Below are 21,830 nucleotides of genomic sequence, written 5' to 3' on the forward strand. Positions count from 1 at the left end.
ATCCTTCCCTACCTTCGACGGCTACTGCTACTCGTCCACCTCTCCACCAGTCCACCAGTATGTCCAACTGACAGTTGCATTGCGGGATCAATTTGTTTGCCACTGATTCGTAGACACGTCCTTTGCTTACCCCCGATGTCGCTTTTATCTGCGAATTCTGAGTGAAGTATGTCATTAGGTCCCCTTCCATTTTAAGAGTAGCCTCTGCCTCGTTTCTAGGATAGGTAACAGGAGCGGCAAGGCAACGGCAAAGGAAGAGGCAAAGGTAGAGGGAGCCAGAACCAGAGCCACAGCCAAAGGCACGTGACATTAGCAAAGTAAATTCCACTTAGAAATGTGACACAATTCGGGCATCTTTTAGCTAAGTGAATTTGAATGCCGCCGAGCCGAAGAGAGCCAAAGAGATAAAAGAGCTCTTGGAAGGGCTCTCTTAAACTCTCTGCGCGCTGGAAGTAAGGCCCAACAGCTGTCAGTGGGAGTTGCATCGCGAAGTGAAAACGAAAACGAAGGCGAATGGGACCTCAAAGCTTTCGCGAAGCTTTCGCTCTCCGCAGAACAGCGCATGCTTGGCGCTGGCCCGAAACTGGATTCCTGCCTGGCCTGCTCACGGCGGTCGTCATCGTCGTCGTTATCCTTTCAGTTCACTTCGTATACTCGTTGAAAGCTGTGCACGCTGCGGAAGCGACAGCATCGCCCCTCTGCCACACGGATGTGCATACAAAAGGCAGTAGAAGCAACAGCAAAAACCAGAACGCCAAAGGAAAAAACAAAAGGTAGCCTTTTAACACAACAATAACAAATCCGGAGAGGTGTGAGAAGAGGACGAGGTTAAGCGCTGCCGGCGGCAAAAGTGCGTTTTGAATTTTTTGAAGCAAAGTAGTAGAAGGAAGCTCGAAAGAAATAGCAGCGTATCAAGTTCAAGACCGGCCTACAGTGCCGTTTCGTTTCGTGTCGTACATCGTTGTATATCCTTGAGAACGCATCTGTGCGCGTGAATTTCGCTCTGTGTGTGTGACAGTGCAAGAAAGCCACAAGGCGGAAAATTTGCCAACGCCTCCATGTGAGCAGGCAGCTGGCCGTCGACTTTGTGTATACGTATGTGCGTGTGTGTGCGCGGCCTGTCCTGCTCCAGTGCTCCACTGCTCGACACATTGTCAGCGCAACTCTGTGATGCAGCTGTAAAGTCAGCAGTGACAAAAAGTGAAAGCGGAAACGGAAACAGAAGCGCCAGAGAACCGAGTGGTACGGGCAAAAGCAAACGCAGAGGTGGAGGCAACTGCAACGGCAGCGGTAGCGGTAGCGGCAACGTTAACTGCGACAACTGTGAAATGTGCGGCTGCATTGTTGTTTTGTTAGTACTTTGACCCAAATCGTATTGCATAGCATCGCATCGCATTGCACTGAACTGTACTGCTTAGGATAGCATAGTATAACAAAGCATTCACTGCCAGGTGTGTCGGTGTGTCGGATTTGAGAGCGGACCTGCATGCATGACCGATAAGCTCAGTTGTCACCAGCAAAAGAAAGTCGCGAGTGGCAGGTCAGCGTCGCCCGATAATCAGACTGCTTTTTGAGAGAACCATCCACAGCTTGCCGCCTCTCACATGTGAGTATGACACGTGCCTTATGTGACTTTCACTTCCACTTTTACCTCAACTTATTTTACAACGCCTTCTGGCTCTTTTGTCTTGGATTATTTATGTATGTGCGATCTGGAAGTTTTTGGCTTTGGTTTATGGCCAGCGGCAGCAGAGAACTTTACCTCTGCCCAAGACACAAACAGTATATGCATTTATGTTTTGTTTATTAGCTTAAGAACACATCATTATTGTCGATAGGTAAATGTGTACATGGATATATGTATATATAAGGGTTTTGGGTGAGAGCAGAGAGCAGAGGGAGGACCGAGATTTAAGGGTGTAAAATGAAGGTTTTTGGCATCGAATTATCCCATTATCTAATGGATATCTCGCCTGTTGCTCTGAATGGACTGCTAAAAATAATGTATATAAAATGTAGGATATTGTTAATATACATACATATATGTATTTAATATATTTTTATTAAAATATTGTCACTCTTCTCACTTGGAAAGTAACATTCGGATTTTCCATGAATCGAATCTCTTAAATGAAAAGGAATATAAAAAGGAAAACATTCCTCTTAGAATGTAAATTTAAATTTCAATTAAAAATTATATTAAAATCATTTTAGATATTAAGTGCTCTTACTGAATAGAAGAACGCAATTTTTTCATATTAAACGAGATTCTCTCCCGCTCAAAGTAATAATTGTAATTAGAGCCATATTCGTAATTCATATTCTGAGAAATTGTTGAAATAGTCCGGAAATCTCTGTCGAAGCGTGAAATGCATTTAAAGGGGTTACATAAGGGTTACCCGTAATTACATTTCTCCGAGTTAATCAAAATCGTCAACGTTTATGTTGACTTCTGCTTATTTATGATATGTGGCGACGCCCCGGGAAGTTTTGACAGATCCTGCCCCAAGGAAACAAGACGAAGGGTCCCGCACCCTCTCTACAAAGATTATGTACCAGGTTGCACACATACGCACATGCTGATTTGACAGTCGGGGGTCTGTACTAATGAAATGACAGAATGAAAACATATGAAAATTGTCAAGAAAAGCGATATATTTGTATACACAGAGGCAATTCCTGGGAGACACGGCGCTAATGGGAAAAGTCGTTGTCGCGGCTACGTGCGACAGCCGGCGGCAAACCCACTGCTATGGGTTTGTTTGTGGGCCAGCTTTTAGAATAGGTGCGTAGACGCGTACTTGGAGGAGCACGGTGATGACAGGGGATGACGTCCCAGCTCTGAAAGCCACGCAGAAAGCAATTAAATGTATTTCCGCTTCGATGTCAAAATTAATGTGAATTTGATATTAGACGGCGCACGCATACACACACAGACACACACACACAAATACGGGACAAAGGACAGGATTCCCAGGTGTTTGGATGCATGGGGCGTGGCTGTCCTATATCAATGTTGGGCCACTGTCATCGTGAAATCCAGCAACAGGCGCAGGAGCATTTCGTCACCTCGGGGCCAGACATTGAAAGTCTCCTCGCCTGTCTGCGTGTGCGTGTCCTGTTCCAGCTCCTGCTCCTGCTGCTGGCCTTGTCCAAGCAAAGTCGGCCTAACCTGGATGTGGGCATATTTTATGACCTCCATTCTGACACTTGGTGCGAGGTTTAATGAGTGTTTTGGGCATGGGTCGAGTGCGTTATGCTCTGGTATATTTATCATACGCCCCGTTGTGTCATGCCTTACTTGGAGCCAGGGCGAAGCCGACAAGTCAACTTGTCTCGATAAACATGCCAGGGCAAATATTTAAATTGGAGCACAACCAAAAAGTGGATGAAAACAAGGCAGAATGTATTTTTACTGTGTAGATTGTTATTCCGACATCTTGTGTTGTCTTGTTTCTAGATTTGATTTGATTGTGTGCATATGAGTGGTACAAATGTATGTATGTATGCATATGTGGATGTGTGAGTGTAGGGAATATGATGCCAGCTTTTTGCTTGACTTTCTACTCTAGACTCTCAGTTTTTCCTCTAGTTATTTATGCAAAATATCCCCAGGCATAATAGCAAAGGCAAATAAAAAACAAACAATATTTAAATAAAGGATTACAACTCGGAGATGGAACAAAAACAGAAATGGGAGCATGCCCCGTTGGACGACATGTAAGTTTGCCATTTAGTTATAAGCTCCTCCACTTGGCCGGCTGCCGACTCGGGGCACTGGATCATTACGTAGACTGGCTGGCAGCCTGCTGGGTCTAGGTCCTGCTGCTCCTCTATTTTATAGTGTCTCCGGCGAGAGAGTCTTTGTCTTGATTTTAAATTCATTTTTATTCATTAGACTCCCCAGATGATTCTCTTTTCTCAGAGAATGATGTCATGTTAACCATGTCGCGTCTACACGCACGTTCCAGGCATGACGCTCATGACCCACACTAGATGCTGACATTTGTCGGAGCGTTTGGGATCTGGATTGCATTGTCATGAAACTCCAACACGAGCCATTAAATATTTTATTTCATTGGAGGACGGCTAATCATAATTTGAGGCGCTGCTGGCTGTTCGATTTTCTTTTCATGACCGCCTCAAACAGGGCCTCAAACGTTGCCAACTTTTAATTTCCATTTATTTTTGAGACTTTCGCTCGGGCATGGCTCCTTCCTCGCTTATCTGCGTGCCATTGTGCATTGTTCCGCTCCTTCCATATGCCCGCTCATATCGGGTGGCAGACTTGTGTGCATTCCATTTGATTGGAAGTTGCACTCTGAGATTGTTACCCATTCCGTTTTCCATGGTCGGACAAAGAGGAAAAGTTTGCAATTGTGCAGCGAATCGTTTCAGAAATAATCAAGTCTGGCCACTCCGGAAGTCAATCAAACCAGCGGCTTAAGCAGCGCATTGCATGCTTTATAGCTGGAAGTCAGATTACACTCCATTTTACATAAAAATCATTTGTAAGGCGCAAAAAAGTGTAACGCTGTCAATATCTAAATAATATCGCTTTGCGAGCGCTTAACAGACTATACCCGTAGTGAGGACTTTGCATAACCAATCCGACCGAGACGAACGCGGCTCAGGCTCTCATCCAATTGCTGACTGGAAAAGAACACAAGGTCTGGTAGGCAGCAATAAATAATGATGGATGGCCCGGGCCCCACCTGTTTGTAGCCATCAGCTGTCCAGCCTACATCCAGAGTTTTGTTTTCCGTTTCATTCTGCCCCATACTAGGAGCTAAATTATTGAATGTATCAGCTAATTATAGTAAGAGCCTTGTGTTCTCTATTCTGTGTCCCCTGTCCTCTGATTTGTGTGTTTCTGTGTCATGTGTTGTTCTACCTTGAATACAAACATTATATTAGCCCTGAATGAATTATTAACAACTGTGTCAGGCGGTCTGCTAACGAGATGTCGGGTCTGTCTGCTTTGGCAGCCTGGTCTGGGGCGTATGTGTAATTTACGGACCGGATGGCATAGGCAACTTGGCTGGACACTTAAATTTTCTGTTGCTATGTGTACTTAGGCCTAAGCAGAAAATCATTAGTTAAAATGCGCAAATATCTCTAACGATTTTATTAGCCAAGCAGCAAGTAATTGGCCTCAATTAGGTCTCTAATAGTATGGCCGTAGAGAGGCGCTGCATTTGGTCCTAAGCACACACACACATCAGCCAGCTACCTCTCATTTACGTCTGTGTGAGTGGGTGTTCAGATAAAGACAGAAAGAGAGCATACGAGAGCTGAACGTGAATCAGTTCCTGGTCTGGGACGTCCTTCGTCCGTGTTGTAGATACCATGGGGATTTACCCAAAGCGTGAATACGTTTTGGTTGCTCGTTAACTAAGAATTACCCTGTGTGCCCTGTGCCGCACTGTATGTGTGGGAAAGCTCTTTTTTTGTGTGTTTGGTGTCCTTGTGTTTAATTTCGACCCTCGTTTACTTAGTATTTTTATTGAAGCCATTCTTTCGGGTCGTCGGAAAAATAAGGGGCAAAAAAAAACTACAGAGACAACTAAAATGTTGCCACTCCACTCAGAAATGTTCTAAGGCAAGAGCCAAGAAAATTGTCTTAAGTCCTTTTCCCTTTCCCACTGAATGCAGCGAGTATTCTTTGAGCTTTTGTGTTTTGTGTTTTTTATACTCGGTACTTGAAGAGTAAAAAGGGTATATTGTATTTGTGCACAAAGTATGTAACGTATAGAAGGAAACGTTTCCGACCCCATAAAGTATATGTATTCTTGATCAGCATCAATAGCCAGGTCGATTGAGCCTTGTCTGTCTGTCCGTCCGTCTGTCCGTCCTGATGAGCGCCTAGTACTCAGAGACTATAAGAGCTAGAGCCACCAAATTTTGCATCCAGACTTCTGTATGCTCACACTGTTACAAGTGTATTTAAAAAAAAATGAGCCCCGTCCCCTTCAGCCCCCGCAAAATGGCGAAAACCTGAAGATAAAAGAAAATTAAAAACGCCATTCCGTAGGGAAGGACCATATCTATCAGACCAATTGGGTTCCGATTGGATAATTATTATAGCCAGAATGAAGAAACTAATTTGCAGGGACCAAACCCACCCCGTCCCGCAGCTTATATTTGTTTTTTGCAAATTCTCTCATTCACACTCTGCTTCGCGCAGACAAAGGAGCGTGTTGGCGTGAGTAGTGTTGTTGATGTAGATGACAGATGAAGAAAAAATGTAAAATTTGACAAAACACCGCTAAGGTGCAGATATAGTACTGAGTGCCGGGTATAAAAGTTGTGACGCGTAAGAAGCATCTCACACGTCCCTTCTCGTTGTATTTTGTTTTCCCTTCGCTGGTTCTTTGTGAATATTTTTATTGTCAATTCCTTTCTCCATCGGCAGTTATTTCCTTTGCTCTCGGCGCACACTTTGCGTACAAAAACGTGGCGACAGTTCTTGCTGTACGCCAGCGCTCTGGACTACTTATGAAGAGACAAGCTCACGAACGGAACAGGGAATAAGTTCCCACAATTTATTATTCCGACTGACCAAGCGCAAACAAATAATAGCCAGATATACTCGTACATTATCGTACATTCTCCTCTCCGTTTCGTTGCAGGCTTTAATTTTTGACTTTGCTGGCTGGTCGTGCATTCCTGATATTTTACTCGTAGATTGATTTTTATGGAGCTGTTTTGCATACAAATATACACAGAACAAAAATCAAAACTCATTATTGCAAAAATTCAGCATTTGAATTTGGAATTGAAATTTATGGAGCATATCCCGACACTGCCATGAATAAACATTGAATAAACAAAGTTAGTTTCGATGGATTTAAGCCGCGCCTGAATTCAATCAAAGTTCCCGAGTAAATCATTTCACAATGTTATGGGATGCACTAGCAAAAGTGGATTATTCACAAATCGCGATGTCACTGGTCCTCTCTGGTGCATGTCAGTTGCTCTTTGTTGCATGGCAATTCGTTGGCGAGTTCAAGGTCCTTGTGGAGTCCGAAGATAAACTTGCTGGGTCGAGGAGGCACAACAGAAATAAAAAATGTAAAGGGCCGACAAACAATGACAGGGGCAAATGAGCACACGACATGAAGACTTAAAAACGGAGAACAAAAGGAACATCGAGCAAATGAAATGTGCGGGATTGTAGAGGAACGAAAGGACACTTGACGCCAGCAAAAACTGTAGCTGAAGAAATGGATGTCTGCAGCGCTCTTTCAGCAATTTGGCAGCCAATGAACTCTCAAGTGAAATTACGAAAATAAACAGTTTTCACGCCTGCACTGACTTTAATGCCAAAGGATGCGAATGTTTTCGGCTGGAATGATGTGAAGGCATCGCCAGGGGAGAGCTGCTCTTCTCCATATTCACTGTCATGTGATAAGCCTCTGGATGCTGCGGGTGCGTGCCAGAATATGCGTCGTGTCAAAAAATGTTCTTGGCTTTTCTTTTTCCTTTGCTGCTGCTGCTTGTAATGCGAGCTCATTACCATAAAAGCGTTGCCTTCGCCGCACACATGAAAGGGGTGGTGTCTGGGGGTGTGCTGGAGTGCCAGTGTGTGAGTGTGTCTATTGGTATGCATGCACCGTCAATGGGCAAAGGCAACTTATAGATGTCTTCAATTTCAGTAATAGCACTTTGGGGCCTGTGGGATTGGGCCGAGCTTGAAAGACACTCCTTTGCCGAAAGTTTTAACTGCTGCCTGGTGGATATTAAAGTGTATTGGCAGTCAGTCTGCCAGCTGCAGGGTATAGCCAGCCGATTATATCACCACACACACAAAGACTTTAGAAATATTGCATATGGCTGGCTGGTCGTAGGGGATTTGGCCATTAAGTCAGAGCCCCAGCCAACGCCAACACAGCCAATATTTACTATGTGCCCGGGGGTACGGGACTGGCACTGGGACTGGCACTGGCACTGGGACTGGCACTGGGACTGGGCAGAATTCATCAACACATCGGCCCCAAATATGGCAGTGACTGCTCCCTCCCTGCAGCTATACTTGGTAGGTAAAGGAATTTCTTGTGCAGCACTGAATGTCCCAGCCCGAACGCTTCAAGAGTTTGAAAATATGGCAGGAGGGCAGACTATGTATGGTATAAAGATGTTATGGAGGAAGGGAATACGCAAGGCATTCCAAAGCTTTTTGGCCCAAATAGCTGCCACATAATCTACAGACAGAACCGGTCGGTGTGGGATTGACTTGCGTTCAATTCCAGCTCAAGCAAAGGCTTCCACCAATCCTAGAGAATTGATTTTTTGTGCGCCCAATTTTTAGTGTGTGTCTCTCTTAAAGTGCAAGTATGAGAGGAGGACAGATCATGGCATTATTTTCGACAAATGCCTCGATATATACACGTAAACATACCCATAGCTCGTATCAGAGCAATCGTTTTTTATCTAAAGGCGAAGCGGCTCGTTGGCCCTGCTGAATGGCCATCTAAACTATATTTGCAGACCCAATGGCCGCATTCGCATGCGGCTTGCCAATGCCATTATCCGTTTATGCCTTCACTTTATCATAGCGTTCGAATGCCATTGCTGCGTTCCATGGTCAGGTTTTATGAACTGGAACAGAGCTTTGGCCAGATATTGGTGGCACCAAAGTGTGGTACCCTTTTCGGCGCACTGAATCCTCCTTTCCCTGATCATAACCAATTATGTTTTGCGGCTTGCGGCCTGCAGAGCGGAAATTAATTTTGTGCTTTGGTGCAACTAATTCGATTATGAGCACTCACTCGCTCCACATCCATCCAAGCCATGTCGTTCCCTGCTGCGTGCAACATCTACACTAGCACCCAGACACGTAATACAAGGATTTGTGTGCGTGTTTGTATGTGGAAGAATTGTTGATTTGCATTAATGGCTATTCATAATTTATAGCTCTGCATTTTCTGGATTGTCGCGTGTATGTTTTAAAATATTGCGCACAAATTAATTTATTGCTTTATTATATTTTTGCGCGTCATAAACTTTGATGGTGCTTCCCTCCCTTCTCTTCGTGTTAAATAAAACAGCCATTGAAACGGAATTCAATTAGAATTAAAAGTGACGTCACGTGCTTCTAATTAATTAAATTAGGAAGGGAGCAAAGCCGGCAGCGGAAGCTGCTTGGGATATAAATAAGGAAATAAATAAAATTCACATTTACCACAGGCCGAGTAAATGAGACGGAAACTGCAGAGTAGCCGATGCTGGAGACCAAAAATAAAAACACAAAACGGAATCCTATCTGACCATTAAGAAAAGAGTACACTAAAAGAAACATATATATCTCTTGTGGGAATCGATGGGGAAATTTAAATTAAACATTAATCTTACTCCATTGCATTTGTGTAGCTTTGGCATTTCTTTAAAAATGCAAAATATATATTTGATTTAATTTAGTGCACTGAAAAGCGATCAGCAACATTAAATAATATTTATTTTTTTCTATGTGTACATTATTTTAGTGGAGCGAGTATTTTTTGTCTCTTTATTTGGTTTATCGATTGCGGGCTGATGACTTTATCAACAAGCGATGCTTGTCTCGTCTCGTTGCCATCTTTGGTCACTTGTTACGGTCGACACACTCATAACACTCGCACAAATACATACATATACACAGAAACAGCCATTCAACTTCCATTTACACAGAGGAAAAGTTCCCCGCCTTCTCCTGTGCCGCCGTTGGCAATAGCCCCGCAGCGCATGTTTTTGGTGGCTGCGCATTTAATGTTGGGGCTTTCAGGGCGTTGTGGCATTTGCACGCTTCATTTGACATAAAGAGCAAAAATAACCTCTGGCGATGGCCATGGTCTAGGCTGCGCCTACGCCTGTGCCTGTGACTGTGGCCATGGCTATTTGGACGCAGATTAAGTATACGCCCCGTGTTTGTTTTGTATTTATTAATACGCCTTACCATCCCTCTGGTGTGGTCAGAGTGGAAATTTCCGCGGAGTTGTTGTTGAATTAAATCAAAATATAACCTTGCAACATACAGCCACCAGTGTCGGTTGTTTTTTAGGGGCTTTTCGAACTTTCTGGAGTGTTGGGATCTAGCCATACAGACGCTGTGGCCACTGCAGCAGCATCATCATTAGCATCTGAAGCTGTATTTAATTTTCAGTGGAAATTTCGCGGGCGATGTAAAAATAAATAGTCTGGCAATTGAAATTAACATGAGTTAAATAATTGAAATAAAGATATACTGTGGGAAAACGATATCGCATTGGATGTTGTCATTGATTTTCAATTAGCATAAACAGGCAATAATTGCAGCAATGTGCAAGAATCATCAGCAATATGGCCTCACCTCACGATGAACGAAGTATATAATTATGTATGTTGTGCTATCGTTTTCATCGAGCAGACCGCACATACACACACACTCATACACACACACAGTGCTTGGACACGTGGAAATTGTATTAAATTTATCCGTCAGTTGCTCATTTCGAATTGGTTTACGTGCCATGGAAGGTAAATGGCTCACAGCAAATTAAATTGACTCTCCTTCTATTTTCTGAAATGGCTAAAAGTGCTCCTGGACTGTAGAATTTAGACCGGGCAGGGACTGGCACTCACAGATTTGATCGCATGCGGTTTCAGTAAATTTAATTAATATTTGAAATATTCATTGGCACTTTTGCTAATTGCAATTACACTCTTATTCGTGGTCGCCGGCTCATCTCAAGTTTCCAATCTCAAAGCGATAACCCTTGTCATTGGCAAACATATTTACCTGCTGTTAGGTGATTTGTCATCTTTCGGCTTGCTTACACACAAGAGTCTGTCGAGGACGACACTGTCAACCGAGGTAATTCAGATAATTGAGAAAACAGAATTCCGTTTGTATGCAAACAAAGGAGCCTCTTAACATCAACAGCGCTATATAAAAGGAAATGAAATACAATAATCTAACACACAAAGGAAACCTGGAAAATGAAAAGATTCTCCATTTTTCCTGCCATTTGTTCTGCGCCAGTCATGTGCACAATTTATGTGTCGCCCATGCTGGAAGAAGCCGAGAGACACAGCGAGAAATGCAGAGAGAGAAAACGGCATCATGCATGAAACAAAATCCAAACATTAAATTAAATTGTACACGTCCCAATTTAAAACTAAACAGACTCAGGCAGGCACTAAGGCTGACGCTGAGCCAGAGTGGAAGCTCTGGACTGGCAGCTGTTCGGTCGGTCTCGTACATCATCAGTATGTGGCCATGGCAGTGGCAATGGCAGTGGCAGAGTCCCTTCAAATCCCTTCTGCCCAGCTTGGTCCTGGAGCGCTTTTCCGAGGAGGGCCAAACCCTGCACAACCGGCTGTGCCACAATAAATCACAACATTTTCAGATGCTTACACAAATGCCTTTTTGATCCTTAATTTTCTGATCAAATACGTGACATTAAATATGGTCGGAAAGGAGCTAGTACTGGGCCGGGGTGGGGCTTAGGGGATGCCAACTAACAAATCGTTAGGATGTTGAAAATTGAATGAAAGCACTGAGAATACGAGTATCCGGCATTGAGCTATTGACATTTCCCCCAACGCACAAATCTCAACGTGGTACGAAACAAAGCGGATGAATTTCTCAATCCCAGCCGCTGCGAGTCCCTGCACGATTGTGTTCTCAATAAGTATCTGTGTATTTCGTATTGGATTGCAGCAGCAAAAACACCAGCGCTTGTATTGTAAAGTTCACTTTTATGACTGCATGAAAGTGATAGTATCCCCTAACCAGTGCCATAGCCATAGCCATACCAACATTCGAACTCATAGTCGTAGCTATTGCTTACAATGTTGCTTGCATGGGCATGGGTCTGTGTCTGGGTGTGGTTTATACGCTTGCTTACTTTTCAATTTATTACGCAACATTAAAAGCTGCTTTCAAGATACAATCACACCCACACACACTAGAGTGAGTTCCGATTTCTGTACTGTTCTGTGTTGGATAGGATATACGGAGAGGGAATCAAGGGAGGATTCGTATTGTATTGTCATTTGACAAAATGTCAATTGCCATGACTAAGTATTAGGAGCTACATTTGTGCCCAAACAGAAAGATGCAACAAAAACGTATCAATGCTCAATAATGCAGAATAGTAAAAAAAAAAAGATTAAAAAATACAATTAAATAACATTACATTTGTTTTTTGTTGCTGCAGGACATCATTATACGAAAGGGGTAAATAAGGTATATTGTATTTGTGGTCGGAGCAACGTGCGGTACGCACAGAAGGAAACCATTTCTGTCTGTTCTTCCATCTTTCCGTCCATCTGTCCGTATGTATTTCTATTTGTCCGTCCGTTTTTATGAGCGCCCCCAACAAAGAGCGAAAATCTCTCATATCCACAATTCTGAAGATTAGAGAAAATTGAAAACGCTGTTCCATAGAGAATATCCGTATCTATCAGATCCCCGAATTAGGATCGGAAAGAAGAAATTCATTTGCAGTGGCTTCCCCTTACCCATTCCTGCTATGCCTATTATTTCTTACTGTTGTCATTCTTTCTCCGAAGTTTATTAAGCTTTGGAACGTAAACATTTTTCTGCGCTATTTTTTGTACAAAATATTGACTCTAAGAACTTGGGAAAGGTCAAAAAAAGTATATCCGAAGTCTCCATTTTTTTACAAGCGCACGCAATAAATTATTGCTTATTTATCTGTCTATCTAATTTGTACCGCAAAAAAAATCGTAAATATTGCATTTGAAAGTCGTATACATATGTAACTACATATGTATTTCCCAGACGGTAAACTTAAATAACTATGCGATCAGGTTGATTTTTTAGCTGCATCAAATAGCTTTTCAGAACCGCTACCTTTTGAGAAAGCTGTAACAAAAAATACAAGTTTTTAAACATTTTTTTTCAGTAGTAAATAAAGGTGAATTGATTTTCATGAAGAAAAAAAAGTTCGATTTTGTCGAGTAGTGTAATCAGAATGAACATCATCTGCCAATCTCTTTCAAAGGATTCTGCATCTGAAAATGCTGATGCCTCGATTGTGCCTAATCCAATGATGCACATTCAGGAGTTAAATGAAATTAGGCGAAACTAAACTAATATTTACTTAAGTCCTGAGTTCAATGTTGCAGCTCGTCGACCCTGGCATAGAAATCAGTTCCTGCAACTAATACGACCTCGCATTATCGCTGGAAGCTGCATAATCGCCAAATTGGGCTGCTAGTGAAATGTTTATGCGGGGCATAAATGGGGCATATATTAATGTTTCTCAAACAGCGCCAAACTTGACCTGTTCACAATTATTGGACTTGTCGAGCGTGCCGTGCCATTTGCGTTGAAATTGTTGAGCAAAAAGGAACCACGAAAGGGAACCTCGCAAAGACGAGCTATTGGCCCCTTCCCGGCCAAGTTCGATGCTCTTGCAAGCGTTATCATTACATGTTACTAGGTATGCAGCATGCCTCAAACATTTCGCAAAGCCCGCAACTTTGTCCAGGCAGAACTTTGGCCATGTTAAGCTCACAGCTGCCACAGTCAGAAACCACACAACCCAACCCCTTTCTGCTTGCTCCAGGCTTCAACCTTCGGCAGAGCCAAATATGCAAATACACACACAAAATTATAATTATTATAAAATTTGGGAAATGCCTGGGATACTAGCAACAACAAGAGCAATTTCACGTTGCTGTCAACGGCAGTGTGGCAGTGCTCTCAACACTCTTGCCACAAAGCCAAATGCCAAACGACAGTGGCAAGGTGAAGCCACCATCTCTCCATCTCCATATCCACCTCCACCTTTCCCACAGTCACCACCCTCGCTGAGAACCCTTTTAAAGTTGCCAAATTTTCACTGTGACTGGCAGAACATTCAAAAGGGCCCCACATTGATGCCTTATTTGCAATTCTTTCCCATGAACCGGGAACATTACCAGTTTATGGCAGTGTGAAGGAGGGAGGACGAGAGTACAAACAAAGTAAAGGAAGAGCCCAATTTAATAAAATTTCGATTTGCAGGCAATTTGGCTTAATTAGTCAGCTGGCCCGAATTGTCAAGCGGCGATTAATCAGTTTGTCCCTAATCAATATAATTTTTTCTTCCGGCAAACCCAATCAATGTGAAATTGCGGCAAGAATCAGGGACTCATTGGAAGCCAAAATTAAAAATGTCCCTATCCTAGATTTCTGACCAGCCCTCCGTTTCGGAAAATTTGTAATGAATTGCATTTAACGGATCGACGAACGCCCAATACCCAAACCAATCCCCCATACCACATCTTCTGGCATCACAATAATTTGTCTATTCAAAACTTTTTCGCCGTCTACGTCGCTTTGTGTTCGCGCTCGCATTTGCCTTTTTATTTGCATGTCATTTATTTTGTTAATGTTCGTGAATAAACAACCACAATCGCTGCGGAATGAGAAAAGGAACTCTTACTAGGCAGCATTTAAGCGGCGTCAAGTCAACAGCTTCGCCAGCAGCAGCGTCATCAATTTCAATTTCTACTCCACTCGGCTTCAGGGGGTGGTACCGCTTCCGAAGGCAATAAGTACATATTTCTGCTAGGTGGGCATGGATCCAAAAATATGGCAACAATTTATAAGTGATTCATCATTGTTTATTGGCTTCATCGATGCGCAAAGCGCTGGCGGCCAAGTCGTGACCAAGAAATATGGCAGACATTTTCGGCTGTGGCATTATCAAGCTGAAAGAATTGCCATCTGAGCACAAAGGTGCAATATTTGATATTGTGTCTTCATTAGTTCCAGATTAGTCTGATAGCAAGGAGGATATTTATGTTTAGCCCATCAGTATGTAATGCAAACTGGCTTATAAAAATCAATCGGAAAGGAGCCAGAGACATGGTGGAGCGCAGACAAGCGGCCACGACTTTTCAACACTTGACGACACTTGCAAGCCGTGCCGTGAAAGTGCTAGCCGTGAAATCCTCCCAGCCCTAAGTAGAATTGGCAAAAATGGAGATATAGATGGGAACCGGCTGACAATTGCAGTTGTCGTTGCCGCTGTCTGTCGACGCTGCTGCCAGTCTTGAGCCTTGCAGAAGTTTTCTGCACAAAATGCAAATACGAAACTTAAATGAAATGCACTTTCGCATGCCCGAAAATGTAAACTTTTGATTATCAAACCGGCTGTGTGTGCTTGTGTGTGCGTATGTTTGTCCCGAATAAATTCCCTGGCACAATATTAAGTGCAAATTGTTTTGGGGCAATTTTCGGGCTCGCTCGCTATACGGCTGGGTCCTTTATTTATTTTATGCACGCCATGGCGACAGCTTAAGGGTCAAGCCCAAGGAATGGAAGGAACGCGCTAGGAAAGAATGGAGTGGAGTAGAAGTAGAACTTGCCAAGGCGACGACTATTTCTGGCAAAGCGCTTTTCTATTAAAATTTTCATTAAATTGAAAGCAATTAGTGTGAGGAGGGGAATGTGCCACACAGCCCCGAGCAAGCTGGAAAGCTCTCCACTTGCCAGTTGCCACTTCCTTCATTTCGGTGCTGCTGTTTGTGTTTTGATTATTGTCTGAAACTTGGGCAGCAGCTGCAACTTGCGGCACATCATGGAGGCCAGTACTGGCTGGCAGGCGAAAATTGCGTTCAAGATAACAGCAGCCATCATCCTGCCATCAAGATCCTTGACAGTCGGGTAGGAGGCTGGACCCTCAAAATTAATTTGCTGGCCGCCTGCAGCGACAAATAAATTCGTACCTGGAACCATTTGGAATGCCCCAGCTGCGCTTTACTTGTTGGCCATTTTCATTTTTACAAAGCCATTTTGTCAATTGCGTTAAACACTTCCGGCTAAAGAGATCACTGAACTAGAAATTGATAGCGCACGGGCACGGCACTATAACTTTTGATGGCCGACATTATGTGGGCAACACAAAGAAAGGAATTGATAGCAAACCGTTGACAGCTGCGCTGCTTATTAAGCACTTTGTGCGAAAATCCTATATACTCGTACAGCCGGATAGTCTGAACAGACGATGGCCATTTTTTTCATGCTGCTACAACTGCTGATGTTAACACAAAATCGAGCAATAAAGTATTATTTATGTGTTTGTTTTATCTCAGTTCAAAATTAAAGTGAACTTGGAGTCGTTGTCCGTTTTTTGGATGAGATTTAAATGCTTAATGCACACCCAGACACGTGACTGTTGAACTTGGCTTTTGTTGTATCCAGTTTTTAACATTTTCCTGCATGTATTTGACATTGATAAACTAAATTCCAGTGAGAAATATGAAAAGTAGAGAATAGTCGATGAAAAACAACCACACAAGCCCCTCCCAAAGGTCCATTTAAATTGTTCACCAAACTGATTCACATGCTTTTTGGACTCGTTGGGCTTTTTGAAAATGTTTTTTGTGATTGGAAATTTTCCGTTTTGCCATTGAATATGCCTTTGTACCTCCAAAGCTTGAGTCGTAGCCGGAGGATACTGAGTTGTTTTCCTGCTTGCACGTGCGGACCCTAACGCAGCTTCTGAAAGGCAATTGGAAATTCGAACTTGTTTGGAGGCATATAAAGAATACCCAAGACGTCTCCACAAGGTATAATTCTTCTCCTCTTTAAAGTGAGTTTGCCAGGAATTCCTTTGATGAATGTGGGTGAGTAGAGAGGACTAAGTAGGACAGCAACAGCCAACCCAGTTCTAATTCTAGGGACAGGTCTCGTGAGTACGAGTATGTCAATATTTCGTGCATTTTGACAGGCGCACGCACCGTTCCGTTATTCGTGGGGAGAGAAAGTGAGTGGTTGGGGGCTTTCCCGTCAAGTCTTCCCACCGCACGCGATTTTTACGATGCTTAATTTCTGTCACCGAGCCACGCTGCTATTTATTTGCATATTTGACATGGCGCACATTTATAATTAATTGTGCGTTTAACGGTTAAATTTATACTTTATTTTTTGGAAATGTATATTCTTGCGATGTGCCGACATATCTAGGAAACCCCGATCACTCGCCAAAAGCCATTCTGCTCCCGCTGACTCGGGACTATTTCTGATTGCAAAAAAGTCATAGTAAAAACACAAATAAATAGCCAATAGCCCACACCAGGTGACAGAGGCTACGGACGATGGTCTGGTTTGGTTTGGTCTGGTCGGGACTAGTTGTCATGGCAATTGTAGGCTCCGGACTTCATCCCGGCACTGGCTTCTGCCAGGCAGACACACTTAATTTATCAACATCTTTGCGGTTGACAGTGACAAGGCGGAGCGAGCAGCAGCTGAGACTTTCGCTGCTCTAATTGAATTTTCCCCGCTTCTCGCGAGTTAAAGTGCCTCAAGTTCTTCGCGAGAATTAAGCACCAAAAGCGAACTTTGGGGCGGACGGAACATACCATGCCCTTGCCGCTGATGAGTGTCAGCCTTGTCTGTATTACCGTGCTCTGAGGCATACATCAAGCCACGCATTGACATGCATCGCGCGCCTCCCCAACGGATGGCAGGGGCATCAATTACGCTGCGATGCTGAGCAGCATCCGATGCGACGAGTCGTCGGCACTAAAACGGATGCCAAATGACGCCCCATGGCCGATGCTAAGACGTGCAGCAATAAATTAAATCCCTCTAAAGAGACTGTGAGGCACCACATGCGCACACATGTAAGCATCCACAGGAAGAGGCATTCAATAAATAAATTTATTCATGACTTTTCGTTTTCATTTCAACTGGCAAAGAGGCTGTGCATATTGTCATATTTGAGTGCTGCCAGGATGCGTCATAATAAATGTTATAACACTCCGGAAGGAGCAAGGCAAGAAGGAACACACAAAAATGAACTCAGTTATGTATGCATGTATGTATATGTATAAAAATTCAAATGTAAGAGTGTGCAAACAGAGTTGAATTCTTTGATTTCTTGCAACATTCTTTCGGAGTGAAGCGATTTTGGCTTTCGTTGTAATTTGCTGAGGCCATAAAAGTGCATGAGGCCAGATTTTCTTTTCATTTATTTTTGGCCATAGCAAAACAAGATTCTGAACTAAATGGAGTGCCACTATAACCAGCATGGAGGCAACAGAATCGAAACATCGAAAACTCAAAATGTCGAGAAACGAACAAACAAAATTTCATTTACAGCGCCTCGTAAATTGCGTACACATCAGCAGCACTAGTTTACAGTGCGCCTGTGAGAGTATCTGTTTTGCTGTTCTGGGGGTGCAACAAAAATGTTGACTGTATGTGTGTCAATGCCGTTGACGTCTAGTGAGCGTGAAACAAATGCAAGCTATAAAATCTCAAAAGCAACAAAGCGCAATGCCAAAGGGCGGCAGTGAGGAGCGTTAGAAGGAGGTCTCCAACGAGCGGTTCTTATTTGTATTTGTACCATAAGCAGAGCAATGGCTGCCAATGGCAAAGACACTCACAAACACACACACTCACATGCAGGAACAAGTGCACGCACACACACTTGGCGAGATGTCGTTAAGCTGTGCAAACAATTTCGCGGAAAAGGGCATGAAATTCTTTGCAGCCAGCCACACCATCGCCATCGCCATCACCATCACCGGGAAGGGAGGCAACAGCACTCGTAAAAGTGTAAATGGGAAATTAGTGAGTTCACATAGCCAACGAGAGACTTTAATGGGGACTTGGAAAGCATTTTATGCGCTTTCCAATATTACAAAGTCGCGGCTTGTCAGCTGCAAAAAGGCAGTTACTTCTTTCTATTTATAACAATATTTGGTATAGCCATTCCGTTCTCCGCACAAGTGGCACCTATTTAATTGAGTCCAAAACTAAAAGATAATAAAATTAATAGACGTGCATTCGTCCTGTATTCAATACAACATTTTATAAATCCGATGTAGAGTAGTTGCTAGTTTTAGTTGGGTTTTGGTTTTCAGTTAAGTTGGTTGCCAAAAATGTTCTACTTAATTCCACCGCTTATCACGATGACGCGTGGCAAATGTGGCCTTTGTATTTCAACGATTCCTGCTGACTCTGAACTGAACTATACTAACTGTACTGGTTCGGGTAAAACTGGCATGGTCTTGGGTTGAGCCGCCTGCAATGCTGATGACTGTCAGCGACAGTAATGGAACGCGATTTTGGCTTCCCGGTTGCTGGAGAAACTTTGGCTGCTATCCCCGTTGCCATGGACATGCCCGACATCAACAACATCGGTCGTGTAATCACTTGTCATGAGGCTAAGCTCTGGGCCGCCACTGCCACCCAGATACCCCACGAAACGGTATGCTTTGCTTATTTGTAAACACTTGGCCGTTACGGCTTCTCTTCCCATACAAACAGAGCAGAGCGAGAACAGAAAACTCGTGGAAAACTTATGGGAACTTATGGGCCCCTCAGTTTCCTTGGCTTGGTCGCAAAAATTGTGCTTTGAGGTTTTGCCCAGCCTGTCAGAGAGAAAGATACACAGAAGGCTCTTTTCGAAAATATTTTGAATCACAAGTTGCGCAATTTATTGAGAAGATAAATTTTGCCGTTCTTGTTTTCCTGGCATGTTGTCGCTCAAAATTTGGAATTTATATGAAAAGTTGTATAGTCTTCACTCTCTCTTTCTCTATATTTCCCTTATTTACTCTCCTGCTCCTTCTTTGTGGTGGTCCTTGTGAGATCAAAGTAGCGAAATAAATTAACTTGAAATGTTAGGTACGATAAAGCGCAGCCGATAAGCGGACCAACATCGGCCGCTTGATGGGAACTTTCATGGCCCTTATCGCCATTTGAGTCGACTCAAAGTGTGTCCCTGCCACTGCCACTGCCACTTTCTCTCTCTCTCTCTCTCTCTCTCCCGTATAATTGTGTATGTTATTGTTGTTGTTCCTTGCGCATGGCGTGTCCTAATGCGGGGCCTTGCTGGTGCAAATATGTCAGGCTCAAAGCGCCGTTCCCTCGGCCGTGCAATTGAATTATTGCATGCCGTTGCTAATTCCGCATGTTTGCCCCGTCCTGTAATTAGCCGAGCCCTCATTAATTGAAGTGACTGTCACAGGCAGGAGAGTCCTGGGGAGTCTGGGCATATGCACACACCCGCTTCAGTAGCTATATAAATGCAATCCTATGCAAAGCCATTCCACCACTAGGCTATACTCGTACTCGTGCGAGCGTGCAAGGCAATGGCAGTTGGCTCTGACCTGATGTTATCCCGTGCACGGAGTGGAATGCATTATTAATTTGCATTGATGCATGCATATGATCAAAAAAATATGCATTTAACGCTGCTTTGCGGCATGGTGTCCAGCAATTCGGTTAATAGAGAGGCCTCACCAGGCTAGAACGCTTGAAATATGCATGTATCGGAGTTGTAGAACACAATGAAAAGATGGAAATGCATTTTTGTATACGCTTTGTCTGCCGAGTACTTTAATATTTTTTTTTGAAATACATTTATATTAAAAGAATCGTAGACTTATTTGGTGTAAGAGGCCCAGAATTTACGGGGATAGTGTCCGACGCTCCGGACAATGTTAAATGACAATTTATTATATTCTCATATTGTCATCAGTCCCGGAAAGGAGTAAGCCCAAACCTCGTTGAGACAGGAGGAACTACCGTTGCTCTTTGCGATTTGGAGTACTGTGATTTTTCCGGCCTAGACAGCCGATGGCCGATCCAATTGGGGCAGGCCGGAACTCCGTCCAGGACTTAATAAGCGTAAATATTTGCACATAATCATCCTTTTTCGTTGGGCTGGCGTGCTTCTCGGACTTGTGCATAATTTTGGTTGAATTTCTGCAGCAGCACAATGTGAAAATGTTTAAATATTTATGAAATTATGCTAAAGTTTCAACAAGTCATAAATCTCTGTTGATGTTTGACTTTTTATGCAAAATTTATTTCATTTGCATAAAAATGGCTGACAAAATATTTTCCCAGCAGTCGTGTGGGGACAAGGGGGAGTGGAAGGGCATTGCTGTTGTGCCAGGGAACGGAGAGGGCACAACAGGGAGCGCCAGCTGAACAAAGATACACGAAATTCAAACAATAAACACTAACAAATGCCCCACGAACAACCCGGAGCGCACACCTGTCCACGTCCACTGGTGGACTCCAGGGCAGCCCCAAGGCTGTTGTGTGAGAATCTGTTGTTTCTGCCATCGCTAGCCCCCCACGGTAGTTCATCCCCGCTGACGCTGTCATAAACACGAGAGTTTCCCAAAAACTTTTTCACGTAATCAATCACGCTTCATTTATTGACACGAACAAAGGATGGGTCATTTAGCAGAATGGACGGGGCCTGAGGTTGGTGCCGAAGTTTGGGTTGAGGCCTCTCAGATTTCTAGGCTGGTCAAAAGTTTAGCATCCCTCAAATCTGACCCGCAAAGCACCCTTTTACTAATCCAACTCGTTTGCTGCCAAAGCTCACACCTGCGAAAAGGTGTTGGGTAGATTTACGAGTACGTCAGGAAAATATTTGAGTACACCATGCGACGCCAACTCACATGCGTCATGTCATGTGTTCGGCAAGGGAAATGTTGGCAATTTACCAATTACTGAGCGATTATGCGCAGGACAGAGAGGTCCTGCCAAGAAGCTTGCGAATATCTCATTTACTCGGCCATGTACAATTATTTCGAGTGTTCTGCAAGCGGATGGATGTTAAAGGCAGAGGGGATTATTACTAGATAAATTCCATTGGAAAAGCATCAGATAGGTTGGAATCGTGGCGGCGATGTGCAACAAATTGCAACCAACCAGCCCTCATGTGGGATCTAAAATGATGAATGGCAGATTGCACAGCTGCAAAGGCTCTCCATGTTGTCAGAGCTGGCCCAGAGCCAGAGGCAAGTGCACAAGTACAGGCCACAGAGGCCGGGCTTGGGGTGGGCCAGATCAGAGTCTGATGAAAGTGAATTCATAAAGC

At 43.6% G+C, this 21,830-nt stretch overlaps 1 protein-coding gene across 5 annotated transcripts in view; it reads left to right on the plus strand.

The window, feature by feature from the left end:
• The first annotated feature begins 658 nt into the window (after nucleotides 1–658).
• LOC117587291 (zwei Ig domain protein zig-8) overlaps nucleotides 659–21,830 on the plus strand; it is a 59,404-nt gene continuing 38,232 nt past the window's right edge. For all 5 annotated transcript variants that reach the window (XM_034277882.1, XM_034277898.1, XM_034277918.1 and 2 more), the window contains exon 1: nucleotides 659–1,606. The gene's annotated coding sequence lies outside the window, so the exon portion shown is untranslated. The remainder of the gene's footprint in view (nucleotides 1,607–21,830) is intronic.

The sequence above is a fragment of the Drosophila guanche genome, unplaced genomic scaffold (genome assembly GCF_900245975.1).
Source record: "Drosophila guanche unplaced genomic scaffold, DGUA_6, whole genome shotgun sequence".
NCBI lineage: Eukaryota > Metazoa > Arthropoda > Insecta > Diptera > Drosophilidae > Drosophila > Drosophila guanche.